The sequence below is a fragment of the Thermobia domestica genome, chromosome 6 (genome assembly GCF_964235325.1).
Source record: "Thermobia domestica chromosome 6, izTheDome1.hap1.1, whole genome shotgun sequence".
Taxonomy (NCBI): Eukaryota; Metazoa; Arthropoda; class Insecta; order Zygentoma; family Lepismatidae; genus Thermobia; species Thermobia domestica.
Genome location: NC_137459.1, coordinates 22756775 through 22766454, shown reverse-complemented (window position 1 = coordinate 22766454; position 9680 = coordinate 22756775).

The following is a 9680-nucleotide window of genomic DNA, read 5'->3' as shown; positions in this document are numbered from 1 at the left end:
ATATGTAAAAAGAATAAAAATAAAAGTGACCGCCTTTGTAACTTCATCACGCTTTCACAGGACCGATCTTCATTATGGATGAAGTTCGGACCTGGTGTGGTGTTTATCATATCACTTTGACGGTAGACCTTAGGGGAGGGGTAGGAGAAGGGACAAATATATAACAATAAATAAAACTTAATAACTCTTGAACCACCCAACCGATCTCAATCAAATTTTCAACATAGATGACGTTTGGGCTTGGAGTAATTTTTATTATTTAACTTTGACGGTGCAACGTTGCGGAGGGGGAGATATATGTAAAAAAAAAAAAAAGAAAAAAGAAAAAGAAAAATGAAAGTGACTATGTCACTTCACTCTTGAACCACCTGACCGAGCTCGATCAAATTTTCAACCTAGATTAAGTTCGAACATGAGATGATTTTTGTCATATCACTTTGACGATGTAACTGAAAGGAAGGGAAAGACACTTACAAATGATCGAAAATGACGGATATTAGTGTCGAATCTATAGATTTTGGGGTCGCTGAGATGAACAGTGGTACTTCTCATGCCATTTAAATCCAAATTGAGCCCCGCAAAAATTGTGGGAGGGGAGGAAGATTATATTATATATATATATATAGTCAAAATTACCAATATTAGTGTCGAATTCATACTTTTCGGAGTCGCTGAGATGAACAATGACACTTCCGATGCCGTGGCCCACAACATGGGGAGGAGAGGGGATATATAAGTCATCGAAAATGACCAATATCAAGGAGCGTTTTAGTAATAGTAAAAAGTGACTGACTAACGAATCATATTACTATTTTTTCTTAATTTAATCCAGCGAAGCGGGTAATTGGCGCTAGTTACTTCTAAACACGAAAGAAATTGATACTTGGCAAGATTATTAAGCTTTTCTTCGTAAGCATGAATATACATTCGGAACGGTTAAGAAGTGGCGGTCGTAAAGAGAGCTCCTCCCTCCAAAAATGGCTGTATGTCTATCACCTAGTGAACTTCCTCTTGATTCTTATCCCCCTTACGTTTCTGTTTCACAGTACACATCAGAATACGCCATCGCAGAAGGAAAGAGAAGATACAGGAAAGAACAAGGCAACGACTATGGAGTTGTATATGGACCGCTCACACTCCCAACAATCAAAATAAGGGTTGGAAATCATTGGTCCTCCGCTCTTGTAAATACAGAGGCGCAAGCCACTCTGATCGCAAAAATCCTGTTGGGTTTTACAATCTTCCAAAAGCTACCTCAAACTGGATGGAGTTGCAGGTGACGGTTAACAGATTCTCTACCGTTACGATGCCATGCCTCTTCAAAAATATCCATGGTTACATGTGGTTGCCTCGACATGGTTGTAATTGATGATAATATACCCCTTTCTTTCGGAAATGAATTTTGTTAATCTTTATGTGGAAAACATAGTTTCAAATCGTTTAGAATTTAGATCAGCAGGGAAATACGACTCAGTATTTGCCCTTCGAGACACCTAGATACTACCCTACCCAGGTTACAAATCAAAAAATTAACTTATCACAGGTAGTAAGATACACACAAACTTTACTTTCTAAACCGGAAGACGGTTAAGAGTTTGAATTTTCGGCCCTCTCCTGATAACTTTAGTGCAAAGAATCATGTAAAATGCCAACAGCCTAGAGGATTATACAAGGTAAGTTTATCAAGAACAATTGCCGTATCAAAGTGACACAAGAAAGCAATGCCAAAGATCTGTGGTTCGAAGCTTCGCTACGAAAAGGAATTATAGAAAATACCCACAGAATAAGCAGAGAAATGAAGGATTTCAAGATACAGGGTTCCCACAAGAAAGTAAAGATGGATTTCACTGACAAATACTTGTTTTTCCTGAAAAATTCTTGAATATAAGTGGGAAGATAAGGGGTAAGTTACATCATACACTTTTTAACGCCCTCCTCCATCCCCATACCCGTCCAATACACTCCTTTAATTATCATTTTCATATTTGTTATGTTTAATATGAATAATTGTTATTTGCACAAAATTTATCATGTAAGTATATAATAAATGTATGATACAGTACCATATACCTTCACATTGCAAATTAGACTTTTTTTTTTTTTTGCTTGAAAAAACAATATAACGGAGTCAAGAATATATTGCCAACTCTCCGGAGACCTATTACTATCAGTCCTAAAATGAAATAAAATGAAATCTAAGTTTTACGTTTATACCGTCTAGGCTAAAGGAGACTGTGATAATGAGAAATGAATGATATGATGTAATGAAGAAAGGAGGAGGAAACGAGAACCCCGAAAAAAAACCTACGCACACGGTGTTTGCCTACCAGAAAGTTCACCTGGCGCGAGCTCGGATCAAACCACAGACCCCATGAACCAGTTGTGAACGCTTTACCACTGAGCCACCGTGGCCCACTATTAATCCTAATAATGCCAACTCTGGGACATGTTCTTGTTAGTAATATAATTACTTACCACTTGTTACTTAACTTCAGAGCTTAGTTTTCATTTCTCGCCTTTGATTTTACTTTCCTCTGCATTTTTCATTCGTTTCCGTTTAAGGTATTCGCCATAGCGCTTCCGAGCTGAACGAAGTGAGAGATGCATTCTTCGATCAACAGAAACAGATTCCATACCTCCATAGTATATAATTGCATCATACAGCCGCCTCTGTGCTACTAGAGAATCTTCGATTTGGTTTCCTATAAGAAGTGTCTTATTGACTAAGAACCCGCCCTCCACTGAAACCTTGCTGTGAGATGAAATTAAACATTTTCACATTTCACAAATCAGAATATTCTTGTTTTTTTGGACATTACCTTTCCAAAGAAGTCATCTAACCTGATGCTGCCCACCTTCTCTTTGTATTCTCTGAAGTCATGAGACCCCTGAATTTGACCGGTGAATCAGATATTATGCTCATGCAGTTTGTAGGATGCGTTTCATCCTACTCTGAGCAAGTTCTGGATTGTTCTTATGTATCCTGGGTCCAAAACTGACAGAGCACGTGCCAGCTTGTACTTCAGAGGCTTCCTTTCCACAACTTCTTGATTGTACCCAACATAAAGTCAAGCCCGAAAGCTAGTTTATCTGATGCTTTGAGTTCTTTCAATAGTTTTTCTGTCTTAAAACCAATTTCCACGAAGACGACAAGCCATACTTCGATTTCTGCTTTTACATGACCAATTATCTCCCTCTCTGTCTCACACACAAATACACACACACACACACAGTACCTCACTCCCTCAGCACGAAATAGCAAAACCACATCACTGTTATCATGAGAATGCTGTATCATTGTCGTCCTCTTCATATGTCAATCTGTACAACTGATAGAGAGGAAACTGTTGAACTGAAAAGGAATAAAAAAAAATTAAAAAAAAAAAACTATACTGTACACTCAATCAGTGAAATCAGACACCTAAGGGAAAGTATCTCCAATGGCGAATTTTCAGTCTACACACCCACCTATTTCAGAAGAGGTTTCTGAAGCCGCTATTCGCTAGATGCATCCCTGTTAGTCAACATTCCGCCAGACAGTGAAGCTCATGAATTATTCAATTCTCTATGCCGATCTTACCGAAGATAGCTTTGGTGGCAACCAATGAAGACCATCCAGTGGCAGAGGAAGATTCACCTAAACAGGTAGGTTTTCAGATTCTTTGGTGTAATTTGGCCAGGATCAAGCAGTCTAGCCAGGAAGAAATGCAGCAGGCTTATAAGACAGTGGTTCTCAGCAACATAAGGATTCCATCAATGGGAAATCTTCCTGAAATAACTGCACCCAATTTAGAAGTACAAGTATGGGAATTCATATCTTCAAGAGTGTTTTGTTATTGGTTTGAATGTAATACACTATCTAGTCCTGTCTTCAGTAAAAATGGCACGATAGCTTTACATTTTTTTACGGCAGCAGACCGCTCTAAAACTGTCACAAGGTTTATATTTAAGCAAACTAATTCCACATCCAGAGATTGAGACAGATACCTCTGAGGTTTTAAATGTCTTGTTCGCTAGGTTCTATGATGTGTAACTAGTCCTGGCTATAGTATAGACATCCAGGAAGTTAGGTATCGGCTAACGGAAGGTACACATGTCCAAAATGATTGTCGCATATCTATAACTGTCTCCTTGTAAGAATAGAATTTGATAATGATTTTTCAGGGTACTTTTAATACTGATACTATGTGTATAATAGGGAAATATATATTTGTGGTAAATTCCATAGGAAAAGAATAATAAATACGAAAATTAGAGTGAGTAAAACAAAATGTTGCTAAATGGACAAGGACTTACGTTTTATTGTTCCTATTTACTGCTCTTTTGACATGAAATTTGCCACATACATGTCTTTGCCGATTATACACATACTAACATTATAAGAAATACCGGGAGAATTCGTTATTAAATTATATTCCTACAAAAACATATTTATAGACATGCGACAATAATTTTGGACATGAGTGTACGTAAGTTCTCAGTAATGGTGATGGGAACATTTATATAAGTGTAGACATGCGCACATAATCAGCAACCTCAGGTGATTACACAACTTTACACGATAGGGACTCAAATACCATGTAATCAGGTCTAGACTAGAATCGTAAGCTATTAACGTATCATCTTCACTCTGGTAAGGAAGAGGTCGTATCCACCAGCAGTGACCATCATGTGTGACGTATATGGAAAGTAATGAAGTAGACACTCTGTAATATCTTTCGACAGCTATAATGTGAAATTTAAATGGGATCCCACATCGTAATCATTTACGCTTTTATATAAAGTGTTGCTTACTTTTATAATTATGTTGTTGCTGCAGCATAAATTGGCTATCCGACTGAATACTATTATTTCACATAATCAGACACTGAAAATTTACAAGGCTAGCATTATAGAGAAAGCAGTAAGTCATAACTCAAATGATGGTAGAATTTTTCAATTGTGAAAAGAGTACTAACGAAGAAATATATAGTCCCTTGTCATGCATGGTGGAATTTCACCAATTTACCGCCTGCAACTTACGCAAAATAATTATAAAAAGCTCAATCTTATGACAACCCCGCTCCCACAGTTTACTTCTTCATAATGCAATTATTTTATGGAACCAGACAAAGAAATGGATAATGAAATTACGGATACTGACATTGATAGTTCACTTCGACTAAACTCTTGAGTAATATTATCCATTACTTCTGCTAGCATCATAAAAATGTGTTATTTCTACGTGGATAAATTACGAATAGCTACATTTTTATTCCAACTTCCATTTGTTCTTTAGCACAAGAAGTACCCCTAGTAGAAGTAATGTTACTCATTCAATCGAAAACGGGTCTTCCGTAATCATCAATTGCGTGAGTTCTCAGTTCAAAATTTGCTTACCTATGCTTTTTGCAACTCCACTTACTTGAATACGACATTATTAAAGCTTTCAACAAGCAAAAATTTGGGATCGAGGAGATTTGAAAATGGATACACATTCATAATTTGATATGTGTGCTTCTAACCGCCTCGAAATGTCACTGGATGAGTGGCAAAACCACGCCACTCATGTGACCGTAGTGGAATATACAGAAAAATTGATTCCTGCAGAAGCTTGGAAATTTATTGAAATTTCGGAAAATCAAATCTGGGAAAATCTTCGTTTAATTATACCACCTCACTAAAGAAGTTTCGTCATTTCGTAAGATATTCATCTCTGCAATACAAAAGATTCACCTTTCCCCGAGGTATAAACTATCACTCCGAGGTTTCACAAGACGACTGATCAATCTTATAGAAGAAAACTATCTCAATTTTGCTTACAATTTTTGGAGTGACACCTATTTCATCTGAAAATCGCTTACAAGAAGTTTACTCGCATGATCTCACTCCATTTGCTTCGCGTCTAAGGAAGATGCGTGTCTTCCTAGAAAAGTAAAACAGTGCATGTGCCACTTTCCTTGGAGCCCTCTTCATGGTAGTTTTCATGGGTGACTTTCACCACGGGCTCTTGGTTTGTGTAATGGGTAACAAGAGCCTTCCGCAGTTCACCAAGTGTAAGCACACTCTTCTGCTACTGTCTCACTATGCGTGAGCGTGAAAATTGACCATGACACACTCTTCCACGTAACGATTTAATTTAGGCGCTCTTTAACGCTCATCCACTTATAAGTTGAGACACACTACTGCACATGAAAGCGGACGCGTCATTCTAATGTAATTCTCCAAATATCAATGTGATTTAAAATGCACTTTTTCCTTAAAGCACCCGAAGTTAACTAACTGTGCAAGTTTCGGCAAGAAGTTACTTACTATAAATACCTCCCTCAGCACACATCCTTTCAGAAAGTTAACGTCTGTGGAACGAGATCATGTTAATTATCTTCTTCCAAATATCATTAATTTTCTTACTTTTCTGTTACTCTCAATAAAATCTCAAACTATTTCTGTTCCTGAGGACCACCGGTATCTCATGTAGTTGATCAGTAATAATTATATATATATATATATATAAAACGATTTTCTTGTGGTCGGAAGAGCATGTGATCTGATAGCTACCCGAAAACAAAATTCCGGATTCAAAAATTATTTTGCCACTTCTCTTATTCCAATTCCGTCATTAGTAGCGTAAAATAAAACAATGGTGAAACAAGTAAGACTGAGAAACAATGTTCCTTTAATTACAGAGTCACACACACACACAAAATAAATAAATAAAATAAAAGTTCTGTGCTCCGGAACGCAGGGTATGGATTCCCACGATCGATTGACTTGGGTTTCGAAATGTGGACTGTGTAACAAAATACATCGACTCCGTACCCTGGAGTTGGTGTAGTTCATGAACACTATATTATATAGTGTGTGTGTGTGTGTGTGTCTTTCTTTGTCAGTCATTATTGATCTGATATATAAGATACCCATTACTAGCAATAAGGAGGAGATTCAGATACAAGAAACTTTTTATGGAGGATTACTGGAAGTAAGAAAAGTAATGATATTCGGAAGGAGGTAATCAAAGGGATGTAGTTCCACAGAAAACAATTTGTTTTCTCAAATGATATGAGCCGAAGGAGGCCATAACTTTTCACCTAAACGTTCACAACCTGTTAATTACGGATGCATTTGTGGTAAATGCTTTTTTCCTAATGAATATGCATTTAATTTTTCAGTCGCACACTTAAATGTGTACAACAAATCGAGAACTCTGTTTCCGAACTATCGAACAAAACACTCCTGTCCCAGACCGATAACCTGAGGACTTCTCGAAACCTTGAAGAGCACAGTTTTAGATAGTATATTGTAGATGGTGTCGATTCTTCACTAAAGTAACATTGGCATTCTAATATTCTATAGAAATCGGCGTTGAATGTATCTCAATGATCAGACAAGAAATTTAAAAAATTACCAGATTAACCTTAGTTTTTCGGAGTCAGCAATCCATTAGGAAGAAAGACTGATTGGTTCGTGGCTTAACGTGACTTCCAGTCTATATGAGACACGGACCTACAACTTAGCATTGGATCACAGGAATCGAACCCGCGCCTCCCACACTGAGGGACGTATGCTTATCAAATAGCCATGAAAAAGCTAAAAAAAAGAAGGGGGTGAAGCTCATTTCTTAACGCGGAGTTCAACTATTATTGCATCAATTACAATAAAGCAATGATTATTTTTCATAAAATGTCACATTAAGGACGTATATATTCAACAGATTTAGTCCATTATTTTGCATTCTGTTTATTTAGTAGTTGTAGTTGTTAGAAACACGTAATTCAAGTTTGCCTGAAAATTTTCGAACTTTTATGTACTGTATTGTTTCTATTGAAATGTTTTGTTGTTAGCAACAAAAAATATTTCAGCTTCATATTAAACTCTGATCTTTATGCTGCAATCCTCTCCAAGCAGGCACTTTGTACAAATGAACGTAAATGAATTATTTGAAGCGAAACTGAACTCACACACATAATTTAAAAGTATTTGCTTACTCACAGGAAAACTCACACGTTTATACTGGCACACTTCTATTAAACCATGGTCTTACAGATCTGTCCTGTAGACTAAACATAAAAAAGACTAATGTAACTAGTCGAATACTTTGTTTACCCAATTGAAAACCTGCCGCAGAAAACAATAGTTACTGTAACGGTAGAGACAAAAGATAGTAAATTGCACCCAAGCGTCAAAAAATAGAAAATACTATTGCTTAGAAATACAATCTAGCATATAACGAAGTGAAACTACGTATGAAAATCTAAGGCATAAACGTATTTTAAAAATAAGTGAAACAATTTCAAAGTGGCACTTACATTGTTTTCTACAGCAATCTTCAATTGTCTATCAGAGTTGAAAGGAAGCTTATAGGGTACACAGATTCTCTTATTGAACGTTTCAATTCATCTGTAATATTAGTAGTACAGGGTGTCTACTAAAATTCCAAAATTAAGTTTCGTGACCTTTTCTTTACCAAACCAAAAATTTCTTAACATTCAAAAATAACAGCATCTATATTTTTCAGCACTTATCTTTATCTTATCTCTACTTTCAAAGGCTGTTCCGTGGAGTGATAAAAGGTTGGTATCTTCTCACAGTTGAATAAACTGGTTAGATGTGTAGGTGGTTTCGGCGATGTGATGTGATTTGCATCGTCACTGCTCAATGATGGACGACAATCTCAAGAGCGAATTTGGGTGCGAATTAGGCCGAATTTTCATGCATGCGATAAAAGCGTGCTTTGCTTGTGATTTGGTAGCGTCTAAAGCCGACACTAGACATTTTTGGCGGTGAATTTTGACGTTTTATACAATAAAATTCTCCAGTCTGTACTTATATCCGTACAGATTAAAAAAAAAAAAAAAATCGCGACCATAAAGCTAAATTTCTTGACTTCCATGACCGTTTCTTTGATTTCGTGACCGATAGACACCCTGTAATAGTATCAATCCATATTCTCATGCCAGTAGTCATACGGCGTATCGGAATGAAATTAATCCTTCGATTTCCAGCGAGTTTCTTCTGAAGAAATATAACAATTCTCAAGACAATGACATATCCATTGCAAATGCTGCTTTGTTTCTCCTCCTTTGACTTTTTCATTCCACTATGGATCCCAAAACTATATTTGAAACCAAAAAAACTGGCTTGTAAGTGATCCTTACCTGTACCTGGATAAATTATTTATTTTGCAAAAAGAATGAAGTACTTCCGTTTTACATCCCACGTTATGCAATGCGGGAAACGTTGATGAGAAGTGAACGAAATGGTGGAATGCAGAAAATGGGACGAAACCGGAAAACCCCGAAAAGGCCAAGTACATGGTATTTGTCCACCACAAAGGCCATCTGGTGCGTGCTGGGATTGAACCAGGGACCCCACGCATCATGGGTAAACGCTCTACTACTGAGTCACTGCGGGCCTCATTTGAAGGTACAGAAAAGAGTAAGTAATACCCCATCTGAAATGTATTACGTTCATATATTACTGTTAATGTTTTCTATGACATCGGCTAAGTACTGACTTACTTTTTTTCTAATAAAGAGATGCCTAATTCTGATGGCGCAGTCCGTTGAAGAACTCTGACGTATGGAAGTACATACCCTCTTGGTGAGGCTTTGCTTACCTTTTACGAAGTCAATTATTTTATTGACAGTATTTGTATTTTTAAATAACTTGCATGTAGAAAACTGTTAATTCATTCTTACAAT